At 36.2% G+C, this 22,704-nt stretch overlaps 1 protein-coding gene across 3 annotated transcripts in view; it reads right to left on the reverse strand.

Annotated features, from left to right (window-relative positions):
- LOC149209014 (uncharacterized) overlaps positions 1-22,704 on the reverse strand; it is a 439,985-nt gene that overhangs the window by 268,227 nt on the left and 149,054 nt on the right. The window lies entirely within an intron of this gene.

The raw sequence follows: 22,704 nt of genomic DNA on the forward strand, positions 1-22,704 counted from the left end.
ATCTTTAAAGATCTAGCCATGATTCACAAGATGAGAAACTTCTTGATTTGATTTCTAGTTTCAGTGAATAGGATTATGAAGTTTCTTTACATACAAAACATTGTGCAATAAAATTGCAAAGTTCAATGAAATGAATGCACATTTAATATGTTATAATTTTGCTGTGAGTCAATTTATGAAAATTTCACACAAATATATAATTAAACAGATTACCATAGTCATAGTTTGTACCAACGTTGATAATATCGGTATTGGGAAAATATCGGCAAGGGTCCAGAAAACATCTTATTGGCAATATTGGCAAAAATATCGGCAACTATCAGCAAGCATAAAAAATCAATTTTTTCAGATTTTTAAACATAGCTAATATTTTCAAAATATGGCGATATTTTGCCGATATTTTGAAAATATCATGATATTTTCAAAACGGGAAAATATCGCGATATTTACTCAGAAATATATCATTTTGCTGAAAATATCGCCGATAATATCAAAACTGGTTTGTACAATTTTCCAAAATTTATAGATTTTAGTGTTTGGCATCACTAAAGAGTACCACTTCATATTCTATACTTCCATTTGCCATAAGGATCTAAATTGTTGCCTTATATAAGTTATATATTGTCTTCAAATCAATTGTCAGCAAAATTGCTAAGCATTCAGCTAGTTCTCGACACTATTTTTCCATCTGATGAGGCACTCCTTGAAGAAATGACTACTCCTGAAAGGCCATGGGAAGATTTGCACCATTGTTCTTATTTGATCCCATAGTTGCTTAGGGCAGAAAACAATGTTCATTCAATCACGTTTAAAAATGAAGATCAGCATGTGAATCCTTTGGTGTCGCCTTCTATATATGCCAAGTGAACATGGCAAATTTTTCTAAACTATGTTGATCAACATTTCCGAAAACCTCAAGTTTGTAGAAAATGTCTTTATTGGAGCAGATTGTTTTGCTGAATAAGTATGTGTTTTTACTGAACTAATGGAGAAATGCCAAGAATTGATCCTAGAATTGTATAACATGAGATCAAGAATTACAAAACTGCAAATCCTATTCGACAGAAGCTTTGACTGATCAACCCTAGAAAGGCTACCACAATAAAGGCAGAGGTAGAGAAACTATTAAAAGTAGGGTTTATCTACCTGATTCCTCTCACAAAATGGGTATCAAATCATGCTCCAGTCGATAAAAAGCAAGGGACCATTAGGCTATTCTTGGACTTTCATGACTTGAATAAGGCTTCCTGAAGGACAACTTCCCCACACCATTCATTGATCACATTATTAACGAGTGTGCAGAAAGAGAGATATTCTCTTTCATGGAAAGATTTTTGGGGTATAATCAAATAGAAATCTGTCCCAAGGATCAACATAAGACAGCCTTTATATGCCGTTGGGGCATGTTTGCATACAATAAGATGCCTTTTGATCTCAAAAATGTTGAAGCCACTTTTCAATTGGCCATGTTGTTAAAATTGGAAACTAGGGCCAAACTCCATCTGGGTATACTTATTCATGGCAGCTGATATTTTTCTTGGATTCCTCTCATTGAGAGGTGTAGGATTGATCTAAAGATCATCCGATTCTGATAAGTATTCATGGAGATATGAATTTATTTGTGTTATGGGACAATTTGTCAAGGTCGGCCAGCAACCAAATTGCCCACACTTGTGCTCAACGTTTTAGTATAAAAAGAGGTGGCTTGCTAGTCATTTGCACACACACTCTTCTTGTAATCTCTTCCTCTCCACTTGTCTTTGGGTTTTGGTGGGAGGAGAGATCCTAAGAGACAATGCTGCCCTAATGGAGAAGGCTCTACGCTATCATGGAGAAGGCTAAACGCTGGTATGAAGCAAGCCCTAACTGCTGGCCTAATGATGCCCTAAACACAGTCATGAAGGCAGAATGCCCTAGCCGCAGGTCTAAAGGGAGTTAAGGAGATGCCCTAGACCTAGTTGTTGTCATGGGTAAGAAGGAGCTACGCTGCCTAATGAAGATGCCACCTAAAACGCTGTCATGGTGAAGCTTCCCTAAAACGTTGTCATGGTGAAGCTGTTCTAAAACGCTGTCATGGTGAAGCTGCCCTAAAACTCAGTCATGGTGAAGCTGTTCCAAAATGCTGTCATGGTGAAGCTGCCCTAAAACGCAGTCATGGTGAAGTTGTCCTAAAATGCAGTCATGGTGAAGACCTAAACGCTGTCCATAAAATATCTACACGCTGCCTGTCAAAGAGTGTAACCAGATGCTGCCTAAACACTGTCCTAGTGGTGTCATAACAGCAGAGAAAGAAGGGGCATAACACAGTCCATGGAGAGGCCTGTCTCAGCCCTCATGACTGTGCAGCAATAAGAGGAAGACACTGTTGTTCAAGGGTAAAGATAACTCAACCTTACTTGTTGTTGGGCTAGGCCGCAGGCCATAGCCAATAGCATAGAGGACTGAACACAATGGAAGTACAGTGCAGCACAATGGACAGTCTGGTGCAACACAGTATCGTGCAGCATGTGATGTAATAAGATGCAGCATGGTTGTATTGTCAACATCAGCATGGTTGTATTGACAGTATGTTTAGATGCAGCATACTTGGATGGATGCAGCATGATAAATGCAGTGACTATTGTGGGCAGCATGGATGCAGTACAGTGCAGCACAATGGTACAGCATGGTATTGCAGCAGCTTGTTGATGATGGGTACAACATGATGATGAGGTACTGCTCAGTGATGAGAACAGCTCAGTGATTGGGTGCAGCACAGTGTCAAGTGCAGCATGATGGTGAGGTGCAGCACAGTGATGGGTGCAGCATGGTGATGGAGTCACCTTGGAGGTTCAGTTGAAGCAGTATGCTTTCACCTGAGATCAGATTAGCTACCTCATTACGTTATCTTCATGGTGAAGATCTCTGCTCGTATCTTGTCAAGTCGAGGTGTTGACTTCTGATTTATATGTACTATCTATATCTCTGCTGAACTATTGAAAAACATATAAGAAGAATTGATCAAGGGTTTCTCCACAATGGAGTTTGTCCCTGGCTAGCACCACATCTTGTGTCCTCTTGTCTTGGCTTGTTTTCGGTGATTTATGTTTATGTTCTATCTGCATTTTACTATCATGCTAAACGTGATTACTAATCTGGAATTGATATTGAGCTAATATGGAAAATTGAAGTAAATTTGCTCTCAACATAGAACATACCTAAAATTAACACGTCCTATGCCTTCACGACATCAAGCACAAACTAGACATTTATCTCGATGACCTAGTTGCTTGCTCTCGTAAGAGAGTTGACCATCCTGCTCACCTCCATCCATGTTTTTAGCAACGTCGTTACAACAATATGTTGAAATATAATGTAGCTATGGTCGACCTTTTTCATTGTAAACATGGAGAAGAAATGGATTTTTGACACCTACAAGTCGGCCCAACTAAGCCCTACAAGTCAGCTCCAAGAAGGTCATCATGTTGGCCCCATTAGGGCTAATAAGGCCTCACATAACACCTATATACAAGTACTCTTTGGTTCTCATTTCGCCAACACAATCACACACAAGTTTGGTCTTTTATTGCAGAGCATATCCACACGTGTAAAGAGGATAAAAGGGTTTTTTTTAACTGCAATTTGTATCTCCTTCAAAAGGCTTGTTCACTATAGTGACTTGGGTGTTTTTGGGATCATCTTAACTTTTGTTATGTTGACTCTTTGAGGCTAAAAACTACAAAGAAGCTTGCTCCTTTTATGTGACATACTTCTGAAGTTGACTAAGGGTTTTGGGCCGAATTTTTTGGACAGTTCGTTGGCAACATTTGTGCTGACTACATTTAGAATTTTGACCTCCTATCATAGTGACTAAAGGCCTAAGTTTTGGCCTCTTTGTGCAAACCTTACTCATTGGACAGAAGTGGAATTTTTCTCCTTCTATGAGCAGACTTTGATTGGTATTGCATTGTTGACTATTTTGGATTTGTTGGAACATTCTAATGTACTATTGATGGACAGAATCTCTCTCTCATAAGGAAAAAAAATGGGTTTTCCACTAGTGGGTTTTGCCCTGGTTGTGAGCATAATCTTGGTGTCTCTTGTCTCTTGTCTCTTGTTTATTGTCTATTGTTCATTGTCTACTGAGATCTCTATTTACTGCTCTTGTTGAAAAATTAATGGTTAAAGATTTTCATGTATAGCTACTTGTTGATTAAAGGATAATGAAGGAATTGGTTGTATCAATAGAAGTAGTTATCAATTGTGAAAAAACTATTCTAGTCATTGCATCACTAGAATTTCAACATGGTATCAGAACTTTGGTGAAGGAAAAAAACAGAGATATTATCTTGAGAGCACTTAAAGAACACTTGAAAAGCATCTTGACGAGCATTTGAAGGTTTTTGGGTTTTGTCCTATATTTTCATCATGAATTCCTCATTCGTGAAGATTGAAAGCAAGCTTGAAGGAGCCACTAACTACAGGGCTTGGAAAGCAAGGGTTGAAATCATTCTTGAAAGGAACAAAGTCATGGGAATTTTCACAGGTAAAGTTATTGAACCATCTGATCAATCAGGAAAGGAGACATATCATGAAGACGATATTTTGTAAGAAGCATTCTATTGGATTCTGTTTGGGATCATTTGATTCCCTATGAACATAAGTCTGCTAAGGCTATATACGATTATATCATTGGATTGTATACCATCAATAATGTGAATCAATCCATCAATATAACAAGAAGATGACAAAGAATGACACAATGGCATCATGTGATGTTCCTTTTTCTGGCGTTCCTTATGGCATGGTTAGAATGGACTTTCAGGGTTGGAGGCAGATAGGTCACAAGTGCAGGGTTACGTCATCAGCGGACCAGGGGCTTTTGGAGATGTTCTATGGGGTCTAGAGGAGCTCACTTGACATATTCCATCATTAGGATTGATTCCACACAACGTGCTTCTCGTTCCATTGCATTATGATAATTCTCGTAAAACGGGGTTATTATTGTGCCTAACTCAATTACTTACGCTTAAGGTGGCATTCCGAGAGGAATACTTGATGGAACACCTTAGTGTAATAACTCATTGGTGTTAGTTTTTGGTAGCATCGGAAGTTTTCTAGCCTAGAAAATTGGTGGAGAGGCTAAGGCACATGAGTTCTAAAGAACCCAGAAACCGTTTGGTGAAATTCCATCCGGATTGTATCTTATTAAAATAATTAATATTTTTAATGGAATTCCTAAGTCTAAACTTAGGGAAATTAAAATATTAAAGGGTATTAATCAAAATATGGATGAGAATGATGTCATGTTTTAATCTTAGCCATTGATTAGAGACTTAATTTCGGTCGTTGAAGACTCAACAGGGAAAGTATAGAATGGAGGCTTGGGGTCCATTTGGAAACACACACAGAGAGAGAAATGATCTGGAGTTCGATTTATGGGGCTAGGAAGCTGAGAAATTCGAACTAAGTGATCATTTTGCAGCAGAGGGGCAGAGAGAATCTGGAAGGAGGACTTTCCAGAGAATACTGACAGAGAGGCGGAGAGAGATTGCAAAGAGGCAGCGCAGTAGCCAGGAGAGCTGATGCAAAAAAGTTGCTTGTCACACAGAATCCAGAACTGTCGAAACAGACGAAACTGCCGGGAACTGCCGGAACAGTAGGGAGAGCTGACACAGAGGCAGCGCAGTAGTTGGGAGAGCTGACGCAAAAAAGCTACCTGTCACACAAAATCCATAACTTTCGGAACAGACAAAACTGTCGAGAACTGCCGGACTGCCGGGAACTAGCAGAACTATCGGAACTGCCGGGAACTGTCAGAACAGCCGAGAGCGCTGACGTAGAGGGCAGAGAAGGTGACGCAGGGCTAATGCAGAGCCAGCGCAGAAATAGTCAGGGCTAGCTAGTCTTGTGCCGAATCAGCCAGAATTCTGTCGTGTGAAGTGAGGTAAAACTCACTCATATTTTCCACCAGTATTTTCTCTGTAAATGGTTGCTAGTTGAGCATCCTAGATTTGTATTCAAATATTTCTCCTACATAATAATAAACCCTCAGAACTGTTGCATCGGTTTTCCCGCACTGGGTTTTTCCAGGGACTATTGTGTCCAAAAATAAGTGTCCTATGTATCTTGTTCTTTGCTCTGTTTTCTGTTTCATTAGATCAAATATTTAATCACTGTAGGCTGCAGAAGTATTGAATAACTTGATGAATGTAATTTGAAAATCAAGTAGGTGAAGTAGATTCGGATACGCTTCCTTCAAAGTGTAGGAATTTTCACATGGTATCAGAGGATTGATTTTGAAACAGGAAGAGCAGATCCAGTGTTGAGCAGTGAGGCCGAAAGCTGCACTTGGCAGCAATTCAAATCCCCTTGAAGGGATTGTGCAGTCCTTGTCAAGAAGCAGATCCGAGGAAATCTCCCTCTGAGTGAGACGACAGAGAAGTACGATTTCCAGTTCGTGAGTTTGCAGAGGCAGAGGAAGTGACATGAAGCCTCAGCGCAATGCTTGAAGGGCGCAATTTCTATCGGGGCAGAAATCCGCTGGAAAAGAAAGAAGACACGTAGAAGGGAAATTTTCTCCTCAGAGAACTTTCAACCAAAAAGTTCGAATTTCTCACTTGCTGAGCAGCTGAGCAGTGCTAAGCATTGACTAAAGCAGTCAGTTCGACAGTTGGGTGAGATGGCATCGCATGGGCTCAGAGATCAAGACAGGTTGGAAGGAGCTTCCAACTATGTCATATGGAAGACAAGAATCTTAGCTGTTTTGGAGGAATATGATCTCAAGGCCTACATCAAAAGTGTTGTAGTTGTTCCTGCTAACAACAATCAAAAGAAGAAGTACAAAGTCGTGCAGCGGAAGGCAAAGAGGCTCTTTCTTGATGGAGTTCGGGATCATGTGGTCTCACACTTGCAGGGCAAGGATACAGCTTGAGAGATGTGGGAAGCCTTATTTTCTCTGTTTGAAGGCTCTTCCAAACAACGAAAGATGCACTTAGAGCAAAAGTTGCAGCGGACTTTGATGCAAAATGGAGAAGGGGTGAACCTCTATCTTCAACATCTTCAGGACACCAAAAACCAGCTTGCTGCAGTGGGGTCTGTTGACCACTACGTGTCAACTACCCATAGTAGTACACCCCATTTTTTCACAAAATGGATAGCGCCTCATCGACGTGTCCGTGCCATTCGACTGTCACATCAGCCCAATCATGTTATGTTGTAAACCCAGTCTGCATGTGTAAATTTGTAAATAATCTTAGCAGATCTGTGTCATGTATGTATTTGCCTAGGTAAACCTAATTTTCTAGTGATGGTCTACATTCCGAAAGGTTTTTTGTCTCACCGACCCATGATCGGCAGAGTTTTCCTTCAGCCTAACCCCAAAGCCGGAATGGATTTTGTCATTAGAATCTTAGGGGAATCCTAGTGTGGTCGAGTCTATGTAAAAGTAATTTGGAAATAATCCTAATTATTTGGTTAGGTTATTACAAATTTCTTGATCTGCTAGATTATATTTGTGTCGCAGAACTGGGTGGTCTATGAGAGTCTTTGTCAAATGGGTTTTCCCTCTTGAGATGTAAAATTGTAAAAGTCGTGATGTAAAGTGTCTTGAGGGTTAGAAAATGTTTTATCCCCTCATAAGTCCTAGGTCCTAGGTGCTAAGTTCGAGGTTCCAATAAAAATAATAAAAGATATAAATAATAATAATAATAAATTAAAAATTAAAAATAACTATAAAAAAAATAAAAAATTAAATTAAATTAAATTAAAAAAAATTAAAAAATAAATAAATAAATAAAAATTTGAAAAATAATAAAATAATAATAAGTCAAAGTTTTGAGAAAATAAATGCAAAATTTTAATTTTTTTAATATATTAAAATGCATTTGAAATTTCGACGGATGAGATTAAACGAGATTTTGACCCTCATCGACGGTCGAGATCATTTTGACATGGATCACTCGAACTAGCCGTTGGGGAAATTTTCCTTTAAATAGGGTGTCAGGGGTCATTTGAGATCATTCAATCTTAGAGTTGTGTGCTAAAGAAAGCTCTCTTGTAGTCATTTTTCATGTGCAATAAAGAAAGACTTTGGGGTTGAAATCTTGCTAGTGTTACTCTTCTGGAAATGCTGTAAGATGTTTTATTTTTCTGCATAATTTTTTTTTAAGCCATTGATGATAGCTTTATGAAGAGTGATCTTAAACACAGGTATCTTGTTTAGTCGTTAGGGTTTGGATGGTAGTTAAATTTCTGAATATGATGGCAGGTATCTCCATTAGATCTGGATTTTAGTATCATTTTCTCCCTCTTTGTTAGTGGTTGAATTAAGTTGTGTAGGATATCCTTGATTTTGAGTTTACCGGGCGTTCAGGGAAGTTCTCGGCTGAACCAGCGAACTCCTGGATTGCATTTTCTGAAGAACCCAGCCAGTTTTGATCCCAAGCTTATCATTTGAAATTTCCTGGTGAATGCATGAAGGGTTTTCTGAAGCACGTCATCTTATATTCAAAATCTTAAAAAATATTTCTGTGGCATACCGATAAATCTAGCTACTTAGAGCCTTCAGTTTGTAATTACTGTAATTATTTCGCTGGTTCTTCGGGTTTTTAGAGTTTCATTTTTTTTGCAATTTCTGGTTTTGGCTGTTTGTTTTCAGGAACAAGTTGCAGGTTGCAGATCTGAAGTCGAAACTTGATTTTGAAGCCAGATCTAGGCCCCGGAGGATAAGATCTGGCCTCAAAACCATCTCTTGCAGAGGCATTATTCCTGCAGTACAAGGTTTTTTTTGGAATATTTTAAATCTGGGAACTGTCATTCGAAGGTTTTCGTTGAGAAATCTGAAGCAGAGTGGTTTAAATTTTTATTTTTTAAGATTTCCGGAAAATATATTTTTAAGTTCTGGTGAAATTTTTTGGATCGATTGGCTGCCTAGTAGGGTTTCATGCTGCATAAAAATTTCGAATTTTTTTTTTAGGACCCTCAGGCCTCTCTCATTGCTGTTGGTGCCTTCAAAATCTCTCCGCAGTTGTCCTATTTTCTCCATAGCTACCATTTGCCAATACACTCGCATCCTTGCGCAACTCGATCTGCATCTTCAATCCGCTTCCAATCCAAGCTTTTCTGCTGCCATTCTCACGATCCACGTAAAGCTTGCAATCCTCTGTTCTTTGCATTCTTGTACGTTGCTATCACTACTCCCTTTCCACGCATTAACTCCTCCTCGCTGGTAAACAATTCCCTCTGCCATCGTATTCCTTCTTCTTCAAACGTTGTCCTCTGCTCCCTTACCTCTCCTTCAGCTCCTCATCATCCGTCCAAGCTTCAACCTGCTCCGCTGCTCCATCCATCGATTTGTTGTTCAAACCACGCAAACCTGCAAGTGAGCAGTTAGCAGCAAAATCGTTTTCTCCACGTCGTCCACGCTGCCATCCATCTCTCCTACGCAACCTTTGTCCAACATCGAGCTGCACATACTGTCTCTCTGCAAGCGAAATTGTCAAAAAATTTCCAGCTCCACACTGCTATTTCAAGCTGCAAGCCAAACCCCATCCCATCGCTCCACCATCGAGCTGCCATTCCTACCCTTCTCCGTCCACCTACGAAACACATCGAAACCTTGCATCCCCGTGTCCCTCCTCATCAACGAAACTTTTCTACTCCATACCGTCGTCAAAACATGCAAACGCCTCAACGCATTTGATTTTCGTTGTCATATATTTGGTGAGGCTTCTATTTAGATTAGGGTTAGAGTCAGCATAGTTAGATTTCATAGTTTAGCTTTTAATTTAGATTTTAGAATTAGATTTTTTTTAATAATTTTTTTTAGTTAGATTTCATCTTATTTGTATATATACTTATGGTCTAAACTTTATTTTAAGTTTCATTTTCATTTAGTTTAGAGTTTGACATTTTTTTCAGTTTAGTTTTGTTTTATTTAAAAAATAACTCAAAAATATAAAAATATAAAAAAGGGCATAAAAAAAGGGTTCCTTTTAGGTTTTAGATTAGATTTTAGATTTAGTTATTTTTTAGATTTTAGATTTATGTAAATTTAGTTTTGTTTAGTTTAAATATTTGATTTTAATTTTGTTCTATTTAAATTTTAGATTTTAGAACTTTATATCAAAAAAATATAATAAAAATATTTAAAAATTAAATTTACAAAAAAAAAAAAAAAAGACTAATTAAAAATTGGAAATTCCTTTTAAAGTCTTTTTTCTGTTGTGGTATAGTTAAATGTGCTTAAATGTTTATATCTGGAGATTAACTATTCGAAACTGGTTAGCATTTAAATTTCGTGGTTGCTTAAAGTATTTGATCTTTTGAAATTTAATTGCTAAAACTTTGCGCATCTATTGAATATTTTGCATCTAGTGAAATCAATCATTGCTTGGATTATATAATGCTCGGATATTTTTTAAATATTTGCAAGCAATCATTAAAATTACTTCATAAGCAGCAGCAACTAATTAATTACTTGGTTTTCATTGACTCCATAAGGCACTGGTCTTAAGCATTTGAAAATCTAATCAAATTTTAACATCAATCAAGTGCTTGTTTCCCCCTGTTGTGTCTCCCAAGCCAGCTGGTTCCCTGTTGGTCTTTCTTTTTCCCATAGGGTCTACCCCTCTTAGCCTGCTTCAAGGAGACGGCTTGAACGGAGGGATCAGGGATCAAAGTGATAGCCCCCGGTCTAAGCGTTGTTGCACTGCCTAGACAATTTGTGCAACAACGTTTTTTGGCACCGTTGCCGAGGAAAGAGTTTTTGTCCCTGGCGTTTCAACGACATTCATCCTTCTCATTTTCCCATCTTTTCATTTGGCTCGGTAACGCTAACATTTTTTGGTGCCGCTGTCGGGGATCATTTTATTCTCGGCGTTTCAACGACATTTCTTCATCATTCATCTTTCATCTTTCTCATCTCTCATTCGAACTGGCAAGGTCAACATTTTTGGCTTCATCTCATCTTTTCCGCCATTCATTAGCCTGTCAAACGGCCAGCATTTTTTGGCGTCATTTGATCTTTTCATCACCCTATCTTTCGTCATCTTTAGCACCTACTCTTTAGTTCATTTCTTGTTTGGGTGGCGATTCCATTTCTTTTCATTTATTTTTCCCAGACAAGAAGCCTCCCTCATATCTGATTGTTTGTTGCTTTTTGGACCCTAGAGTTAGATTCATGTTCAAGTGGTGACTCCACTTCTTTCATCTCTTGATTTTCTTGAGCAGAGACCTCTATCATCCATTTGGTCCCTCACTATTCGCCATGGACTATTCGTTTACCCCGTGTCATTTTACTGATGTTCTCCATGACGTTCCGGAAGTGGCCATTTCTAAATTACCTTTGTTCTCGGGTGGTGATTCAATCGCTGTTAGAAAGCATTTATGCAAGTTTACTCGTATAATGATCATATATTGTAGATCTCCTCAGTGTGATCATGAAGATGTCAAAATGCGTCTATGTGTCCTTTGTTTAGAGGGTGATGCTTTGAATTGGTTCAATAATTGTCCTGAAGATTCTTTCACTTCTTTACAAGACATTGTCAATGCTTTTAAAGATAGATATGGTTATCCAGATAGCTCGCCTTGTGCCCCTAAAATTGTGTAGCAGAATGAAAGTAATCTTATGAAAGGTCTAGCTGTCAAAGAAAGATTTCAAGACAATTCTTCATATCAGAATGTGCCATCCACCTGTACCATTGCAAATCAAATCCATGATAGTGGAAAAGCAAAGAAAACTTGTAAAATCAGTGTCGACAACGAAAGGGAAAATCAGAAGCAGATTATAAAAGAACTAATGCGGCTGGTAAAAAATATGGAGATCAATCAAACTAATTACGCCAATGATATGAGAACTTTATGCACCTGTTGTCGCACAGATTGTCACGACAACGCTCAGACCGGGGGCTGTCACCATGATCCCCGATCTCTCTGTTTAAGCCTGTCTCCCGCGGCTAAGGGGGGTAGACCCTATGGGATAATGGATGACCAACTGGGGGCCAGTTGGGTTGGGAGACACGAAGGGGAACAAGCACTTAATTGATTTTACTAAATTAATAGACCAGTGCCTTGTAGAGTTAATGACTGAATGATTATTTACCAAATGCTTGCAGAAATATGAGCTCATTAACAATCAAATAACTCAAACAAAGATAACCTTTTGCCAAATGCGAGATAATCGATAAATGCTCAATGGCTCAACAATACTTTAGCAAATAAAATTCGAAAAATTAAGTGCTTTAAATAACCACGTAATTTTAAATGCTAACCAGAGATCACATTCATATAGCTAATTTTTAAATGATCATTCAAGCATATTTAACCACATGAAAATGATAAACATTAATCCCACATCAAAATTTTAGCCTCAGCAGGAAAGATATATTGCAATCATGACAAATCCCTGAGCCAAGACTGGAACTGGCAAAGAATTTCCAAAAATATTTTTATATTTTCAAATAAAATGAGACTAAGCTAACTAAAGTCTAAATGAAACTTTAGATCTAAGATTTGAATAAAATAAAAATCTAATCTAAGTTAAAAGAAAACTTTATTTTTTATTTTTTTTATTATTTTATTATTTTTATTTTTTAAATGATATTTTTTTATTTCATTTTATTTTTTTTTTAAATCAAAAATTTAAACAAAACTAAATAAATTAAAATCTAATCTAAAATAAAATAAAATCTTTGATAACTTTTATATTTTTATATTTTTTTATGATTTTAAAATTTTAAATTCAAAATGAAACAAAACAAAAAAAACGAAAATAAAATCTAGTCTAAAACTAACTTAATCTATAGAAACTAAAGGAACCTTTTTTATGCTTTTTATTATTTTTTATTATTTTTATTTTTTTTGGATTTATTTTAAAATCAAAATAAAAAATGGAACAAAACTAAAATTAAATATATCTAAAGCTAAAACTAAACTTTAATAAAATATTAAACTAATCTAAATCTAAAACCATAAATGAACTTTTTATATTTTTTAAATTCTAAAATTTAAAAATCAGAATAAAGCTAAAATTTATTTTAAACTATATAAAATAAAATCTAAGATCTAAATTTAAAAAAAAAAAAAAATCAAAGTCTAATCTAATTTTGATTTAAATGAAACGGGACTATTTAATGTTCTAGATTTTTTTATTTTTTTTAAAACAAAATTGAAATGATAAAAGAAAAATGAAGCAAAATTAAATCGGAATGAAACCTAAACTAACTCTCAATGAAAACTGAGTCAAAAATTAGTAAAAGATATATACCCTAAACTATGAAACACATATCATACAATAAAAAAAATGAATCGAATAGTTTCGGAGTGTTGTGCAGGTGAGATGAAACGGAGCAAGGAGCAACGTGAGGGAACGAGGATGGGCAACTCTTTGGAAAGGCTTGCGTACAGGCAGCAAGATGGGATGCTGAAGGTGGCTGCGATGAATAACGGAGAGGCAATGGGCAAGTATCGGTGATAGCTGAGGGTTTTGAAGAGCAGCGTGGAAGGACGGCTGAGTTTCTTTTTTTTTCTTTTTGATTGCAGGTTTGCGTGGGACGTTGAGGGACGTAGTTGCGGCAGTTCAAGGATGGAGCTAGAGCTGGCGAGCAATGTGGAGCTTGGAGGCTGCATTGCGGATATGTTGCAAGTTGATAAAACTGAAGGATGGCAGACGGAGGGATATGTGTATTGTTTGCAGATTTGAGAGCAGCGGATTGAGGGTAGCGTGTGAAGGAATCGTAACGATAGAGTCTTTATTATTTTTCTTGCCGTACAGGTTGAAAGCAATGAAGAAATGAGACAGACAAAATTTGTGGCAGCAGCGTGGGATGGGCTGCGTAAGGGATATGGATTTGCAGACAGCAGAATGGAGGGCATGAAGATGACTGCGGGATTCGATAACTACTTGGAAGGGGTTTGGAGCAGCAGGAAGTAACCCAGAAATTTTCCAGATTTTAAAATTCGAACCCAGATCACAAAAGAAAATTTCGAAAACAAAATCGAAATCTTTCTGCTCAAAAGAAACTAGGCAGTCAATCTGCAAAACTTCCACCAGAACCTCTAAATATTTTCCAAGAATCTTAATAAAATTTTGAATCAGCTGCTTCAGATTGTGAAAACCCCACAAAAATTTTAAAATCTATACCTGCAAACTTTAAAAACAAAAAACCCAGAAGTAAAATGTGCCAAAAATAAACTGAAAACCCTAAAACCAGCTAAACAATTTACAGTATTTACAGATCTAAGGCTCTTTAGTAGCCAGATTTGTCAATAATCACAGTAGTATTATCAGAATTTAATTTTAACGTGAGACACTTCAGAAAACCCTGCATGCATTCATAAAAAATTTCAAATAACAAGCCCGGGATCAAGAACTGGCTGGGCTCTTTCAGAAAACACAATCCAGGAGTTGGCTGGTTCAGCCGAGAACTTCCCCTAACGCCCGGTAATCTGAAAAAGAAAAGGATTTCCTGCACAGCTTAAAATCAACCATTAACATAGATGGAGAAAACAATAGTGAAACCCAAATCAAATGGAGATACCTGCCACTATATTTCAGAATCTAAACTATCATTCAAACCCCAAAGATCAGACAAGATACCTGTGCCTAGATCAATCTTCATTACGCTATCCTCAATGGCTGAAAATAAAATTATGCAGAAAAATAAAACAATCTTACAGCATTTCCAGAAGAATAACACCAACAAAATTTTTAACCCCAAAGTCTTTCTTTATTGCACAAAAAATGACTACAAGAAAGCTTTCTTTAGCACCAGACTCTCAGATCGAATCCCCTCTCAAATGACCCCTAGCACACTATTTAAAGGAAAAATTCCCAACAGCTAGTTCGAGTGATCCATGTCAAACTAATCTCGACCGTCGATGAGGATCAAGATTTCTTTTAATCTCATCCGTCGAATTTTTAAATGCATTTTAATATATCTAAAAAAAAAAAAAACTGCATTTATTTACTCAAAAATTTGACTTATTATTATTTTATTTATTTTTTAAATTTTTAAATTTTATTATTATTTTTATCTATTTTTTAATTAATTAACTTTTTTTTAGTTTTTTAATTTTTAAATTTTTATTTTTGGATCGTCGAACTTAGCCTTTGGAAAAATCACCTAGGACTTAGGACTTAGGACTTATGAGGGGATTAAAACATTTTCTAACCCTCAAGACGCTTTACATCATGACTTTTACAATTTTACATCTCAAAGGGGAAAACCCATTTGACATAGACAACCCAGTTCTGCGACCAAATATAATCTAGCAGATCAACACACTAGGATTCCTCTAAGATTCTAATGACAAAATTCATTCCGGCTTTGGGGTTAGGCTGAAGGAAAACTCTGTCAATAATGGATCGGTGAGACAAAAAACCTTCCAGAACGTAGATTATCACTAGAAAATTAGGTCCACCTAGGCAATTTACATACATGACACAACTCTGCTAAGATTATTTACAATTCACACATGCAGACTGGGTTTACAAAACAATATGATTGGGTCGATGATGACTGTCGAATGGCACGGACACGTTAATCAAGCGCTATCCCTTTTGCGAAAAAAGGGGGTGTACTGCTATGGGAAGTTGACACGTAGTGGTCAACATCTGGCTCCACTTGTGGACACGTTGATGCACTATAGGAATGTGAGAATCCAAAATCTGCATCCATGCAACACACAACAGAAATAAGTAGCGTCCATCCAAAAATCATCATATAACATTAAGCACATGAAATATATAAGCTCTTCATCTATTAAATATCTGGAAAAGTAAATCTAATCCTAAAACAGAAATGAAACGCTGAAATGACAAGGAGTAGGGTTAGAAATACAATACAAACAATGCCCCATGGCATCAGATGTGTTCAATATAGTGTATACTAAGCATTTGCCTGCTTTTAGACAAATCTGTCGGCTGCTTGTCGGATGTGCCATGTCCAATTCTACATATGGTAGGACTTTTTCCTATCCGAAAATCAAGCTGCTCCCGGCCGTCTAATGCATCAAATCTTCTTCTCATTTTCTTTCTCTTGTGCTTTTTCTTTGTGGCAGGCTGTATTAGTGATGACGTGGAACTTTCTGTTTCAAAGCTCTTAGATGAAGTATGTAAGATATGTGTGACATGTCTTTTTTCATCTTGCATCTGATCTTTATCGTTTTCAATTTTATCTAGATCACCTTCAATTAACCACCTTTCAATCGAACCAATCACCTCCTCATAATAAGATGGAGCTTGTTGCAGCAAATGAGAAGGCTCCTAATCTATTGATGTTTCCTGGTTTCTTTAATCCTTAATTCGTTGTTAAAATTTATGTACCTGTATTGTAATGGCATTTATCTGGCTAGAGTGCTCAACTTTCATAGCACTGATTTCTCTGGCATGATCTTCTTCCATGGTCAATAACTTTTTCTGAAGACATATCTGATTAGCTTCCATATCTTTTATTATTTTATCGTCCTTTTCCTTTATGGTCATCAAGCAATGCTGTTTAGAGTTTATCTCTTCCTTATGATTTGCTTGCATGGTAGCTAACTGATTATTATGATCAAATGTCATGATAGTCATTTCTTCATCCATAGTTAATAACTTGTTTTGCATAGAATTAATTTCCCTATCATGATTAGCTTTCATGGTCGTCATATTTTCCTCTAAGCCTGATAACTTGCTTTGCATAAAACTAATTTCTGTGTCATGATGAGTCTTCATGGCCTCAGTTTCCTTAGCATGCTGATTTTGCATGATCTCCATCTCCCTATTACGTTTTTCCAGGTGGGTGCATAAAGTTCTCACATCATTGGTGTAATTAGTTAGATTAATCTCCATATTTTTTACCACCAACGTTAGTTCTTGTATAATTTGCTTTTGATCTTCCTTTTCGTTGTCATTTGTCCCTGCTTTTCCACTATCATGGATTTGATCTGCAATAGTACAGGTGGATGGCACATTCTGATATGAAGAATTGTCTTGGAATCCTTCACCGACAGCTGAACTTTTCATAAGATTACTTTCATTTTTTGCACAATTTTAGGGGCACGAGGCAAGCTATCTGGATTACCATATTTATCTTTAAAAGCATTGACAATGTGTTGTAAAGAAGTGAAAGAATCCTTAGTACAATTGCTAAACCAATTCAAAGCATCACCCTCTAAAGAAAAGACAAAAAGACGCATTTTGATTATACTGAGGGGGTCTACAATATATGATCATTATACAAGTAAACAAGCCTAGATGTCTTTTAACAGCGACTGAATAACCACTTGAGAACAAAGGTAATTTAGAAATGGCCACTTCCGGAATATCATGGAGATCGTCAGTAAAATGACATGGTTTAAACAAATAATCCATGATGAATAACGAGGGACTAAATGGATGATAGAAAGAGATCTCTGCTCAAGAAAATCAAGACATGAAAGAAGTGGAGTCGCCACTTGAATAATGAATCTAATTCTAGGATCCAAAAAGCAACAAACAAGCTAATATGAGAGAGGCTTCTTGTCTGGGAAAAATGGATGAAAAGAAATGGAGTAGCCACCCAGACAAGAAATGAACCGAAGAGTAGGTACCGATATGACGAAAGATAAGGCGATGAAAAGATCCAAATGATGCCAAAAAATATTGAATCTGCCAGCTCAAATGAGAGATGAAAAGATGAAAGAATGATGAGAAATGAGAAGATGAATGTCGTTGAAACGCCAGGGACAGAAAAACTCTATCCCCGGCAACGGCGCCAAAAAATGTTGTCGCACAGATTGTCACGACAACGCTCAGACCGGGGGTTGTCACCGTGATCCCCGATCTCTCCGTTTAAGCCTGTCTCCCGCAGCTAAGGGGGGTAGACCCTATGAGATAATGGATGACCAACTGGGGACCAGTTAGGTTGGGAGACACGAGGGGAACAAGCACTTAATTGATTTTACTAAGTTAATAGACCAGTGCCTTGTAGAGTTAATGACTGAATGATTATTTACCAAATGCTTGCAGAAATATGAGCTCATTAACAATCAAATAACTCAAACAAAAGTTAACCTTTTGCCAAATGCGAGATAATCGATAAATGCTCAATGGCTCAACAATACTTTAGCAAATAAAATTCGAAAAATTAAGTGCTTTAAATAACCACGTAATTTTAAATGCTAACCAGAGATCACATTCATATAGCTAATTTTTAAATGATCATTCAAGCATATTTAACCACATGAAAATGATAAACATTAATCCCACATCAAAATTTTAACCTCAGCAGGAAAGATATATTGCAATCATGACAAATCCCTGAGCCAAGACTAGAACTCGCAAAGAATTTCCAAAAATATTTTTATATTTTCAAATAAAATGAGACTAAGCTAACTAAAGTCTAAATGAAACTTTAGATCTAAGATTTGAATAAAATAAAAATCTAATCTAAGTTAAAAGAAAACTGTATTTTTTATTTTTTTTATTATTTGTTTATTTTTATTTTTTAAATGATATTTTTTTTTTAAATCAAAAATTTAAACAAAACTAAATAAATTAAAATCTAATCTAAAAGAAAATAAACTCTTTGATAATTTTATAATTTTTATATTTTTTATGATTTTAAAATTTTAAATTCAAAATGAAACAAAACTAAAAAAAACAAAAATAAAATCTAGTCTAAAACTAACTTAATCTATAGAAACTAAAGGAACCTTTTTTATGCTTTTTATTATTTTTATTTTTTATTTTTTTTGGATTTATTTTAAAATCAAAATAAAAAATGGAACAAAACTAAAATTAAATATATCTAAAGCTAAAACTAAACTTTAACAAAATATTAAACTAATCTAAATCTAAAACCATAAATGAACTTTTTATATTTTTTAAATTCTAAAATTTAAAAATCAGAATAAAGCTAAAATTTATTTTAAACTATATAAAATAAAATCTAAGATCTAACTTAAAAAAAAAAAAAATCAAAGTCTAATCTAATTTTGATTTAAATGAAACGGGACTATTTAATGTTTTAGATTTTTTTTTTTTAAACAAAATTGAAATGATAAAAGAAAAATGAAACAAAATTAAATCGGAATGAAACCTAAACTAACTCTAAATGAAAACTGAGTCAAAAATTAGTAAAAGATATATACCCTAAACTATGAAACGCATATCATACAAAAAAAAAATGAATCGAATAGTTTCGGAGTGTTGTGCAAGTGACATGAAACGGAGCAAGGAGCAGCGTGAGGGAACGAGGATGGGAAACTCTTTGGAAAGGCTTGCGTACAGGCAGCAAGATGGGACGCTGAAGGTAGCTGCGATGAATAACGGAGAGGCAATGGGAAAGTACCGATGATAGCTGAGGGTTTTGAAGAGCAGCATGGAAGGATAGTTGAGTTTCTTTTTTTTTTCTTTTTGATTGCAGGTTTGCGTGGGACGTTGAGGGACGCAGTTGCGGCAGTTCAATGATGGAGTATGACTGCATAGGAGCTGGAGTTGACGAGGCAAAGTGGAGCTTGGAGGCTGTGTTGCAGATATGTTGCAGGTTGATAGAACTGAAGGATGGCAAACGGAGGGATATGTGTATTGTTTGCAAATTTGAGAGCAGCGGATTGAGGGCAGCGTGTGAAGGAATCGTAATGATAGCGTCTTTATTATTTTTCTTGCCATACAGGTTGAAAGCAATGAAGAAATGAGACAAACAAAATTTGTGGCAGCAGCGTGGGATGGGTTGCGTAAGGGATATGGATTTGCAAACAGCAGAATGGAGGGCATGAAGATGACTGCAGGATTTGATAACTACTTGGAAGGGGTTTGGAGCAGCAGGAAGTAACCCAGAAATTTTCCAGATTTTAAAATTCGAACCCAGATCACAAAATAAAATTTCGAAAACAAAATCGAAATCTTTCTGCTCAGAAGAAACCATGCAGACAATCTGCAAAACTTCCACCAGAACCTTTAAATATTTTCCAGGAATCTTAATAAAATTTTGAATCAGCAGCTTCAGATTGTGAAAACCCCACAAAATTTTTAAAATCTGTACCTGCAACCTGTAGAATCAAAAAACCCAGAAGTAAAATGTGCCAAAAATAAACTGAAAACCCTAAAACCAGCTAAACAATTTACAGTATTTACAGATCTAAGGCTCTTTAGTAACCAGATTTGTCAATAATCACAGTAGTATTATTAGAATTAATTTTAACGTGAGGCACTTCAGAAAACCCTGCATGCATTCATAAAAAATTTCAAATGATAAGCCCGGGATCAAGAACTGGCTGGGCTCTTTCAGAAAACACAATCCGGGAGTTGGCTGGTTCAGCCGAGAACTTCACCTAACGCCCGGTAATCTGAAAAAAAAAAAAAAGATTTCCTGCACAGCTTAAAATCAACCATTAACATAGAGGGAGAAAACAATAGTGAAACCCAGATCAAATGGAGATACCTGCCACTACATTTTAGAATCTAACTATCATTCAAACCCCAAAGATCAGACAAGATACCTGTGCCTAGATCAATCTTCATTAAGCTATCCTCAATGGCTGAAAATAAAATTATGCAGAAAAATAAAACAATCTTACAGCATTTCTGGAAGAGTAACACCAACAAGATTTTTAACCCCAAAGTCTTTCTTTATTGCACAAAAAATGACTACAAGAGAGCTTTCTTTAGCACTAGACTCTCAAATCGAATCCCCTCTCAAATGACCCCTAGCACCCTATTTAAAGGAAAAATTCCCAACAGGTAGTTCGAGTGATCCATGTCAAACTAATCTCGACCGTCGAAGAGAATCAATATTTCTTTTAATCTCATCCGTCGAATTTTTAAATGCATTTTAATATATTTAAAAAATTAAAATTCTGCATTTATTTACTCAAAAAATTGACTTATTATTATTTTATTTATTTTTTAATTTATTTTTTAAATTTTTAAATTTTATTATTATTTTTATCTATTTTTTAATTAATTAATTTTTTTTAATTTTTTAATTTTTATTTTTGGATGCTCGAACTTAGCCTTTGGAAAAATCACCTAGGACCTAGGACTTAGGACTTAGGAGTTATGAGGGGATTAAAACATTTTCTAACCCTCAAGACGCTTTACATCATGACTTTTACAATTTTACATCTCAAAGGGGAAAACCCATTTGACATAGACCACCCAGTCCTGCGACCAAATATAATCTAGCAGATCAACACACTAGGATTCCTCTAAGATTCTAATGACAAAATTCATTCCGGCTTTGGGGTTAGGCTGAAGGAAAACTCTGCCGATCATGGATCGGTGAGATAAAAAACCTTGTGGAACGTAGATTATCACTAGAAAATTAGGTCCACCTAGGCAATTTACATACATGACACAACTTTGCTAAGATTATTTACAATTCACACATGCAGACTGGGTTTACAAAACAATATGATCGGGTCAATGATGACTGTCGAATGGCACGGACACGTCAATCAAGCGCTATCCCTTTTGCGAAAAAAAGGGGGTGTACTGCTATGAGAAGTTGACACGTAGTGGTCAACATCTGGCTCCACTTGGGGACACGTTGCTGCACTGTAGGAATGTGAGAATCCAAAATCTACATCCATGCAACACACAACAGAAATAAGTAGCGTCCATCCAAAATTCATCATATAACATTAAGCACATGAAAGATATAAGCTCTTCATTTATTAACTATCTGGAAAAGTAAATCTAATCCTAAAACAGAAATGAAATGCTGAAATGACAAGTAGGGTTAGAAATACAATACAAAGGATGCCCCATGCCATCAGATGTGTTCAATATAGTGTATACTGAGCATTTGTCTGCTTTTAGGCAAATCTGTCGGCTGTTTGTCGGATGTGCCATGTCCAATTCTACATATGGTAGGACTTTTTCCTATCCGAAAATCAAGCTGCTCCCGGCCGTCTGATGCATCAAATCTTCTTCTCATTTTCTTTCTCTTGCGCTTTTTCTTTGTGGCAGGTTGTATTACTGATGACGTGGAACTTTCTGTTTCAAAGCTCTTAGATGAAGTATGTAAGATATGTGTGACATGTCTTTTTTCATCTTGCATCTGATCTTTATCGTTTTCAATTTTATCTAGATCACCTTCAATTAACCACCTTTCAATCGAACCAATGACCTCCTCATAATAAGATGGAGCTTGTTGCAGCAAATGAGAAGGCTCCTGATCTATTGATGTTTCCTGGTTTCTTTCATCCTTAATCCGCTGTTGAAATTTATGTACCTGTATTGTAATGGCATTTATCTGGCTAAAGTGCTCAACTTTCATAGCACTGATTTCTCTGGCATGATCTTCTTCCATGGTCAATAACTTTTTCTGAAAACATATCTGATTAGCTTCCATATCTTTTATTATTTTATCGTCTTTTTCCTTTATGGTCATCAAGCAATGCTGCTTAGAGTTTATCTCTTCCTTATGATTTGCTTGCATGGTAGCTAACTGATTATTATGATCAAATGTCATGATAGTCATTTCTTCATCCATAGTTAATAACTTGTTTTGCATAGAATTAATTTCCCTATCATGATTAGCTTTCATGGTCGTCATATTTTCCTCTAAGCTTGATAACTTGCTTTGCATAAAACTAATTTCTATGTCATGATTAGTCTTCATGGGCTCAATTTCCTCAGCAGCGGATTTTGCATGATCTCCATCTCCCTATTACGTTTTTCCAGGTGGGTGCATAAAGTTCTCACATCATTGGCGTAATTAGTTTGATTAATCTCCATATTTTTTACCACCAGCA

Source organism: Pinus tabuliformis, chromosome 1_2 (genome assembly GCF_031772625.1).
Source record: "Pinus tabuliformis cultivar Carrire ecotype Pingquan chromosome 1_2, CPIR1, whole genome shotgun sequence".
NCBI classification, from domain to species: domain Eukaryota; kingdom Viridiplantae; phylum Streptophyta; class Pinopsida; order Pinales; family Pinaceae; genus Pinus; species Pinus tabuliformis.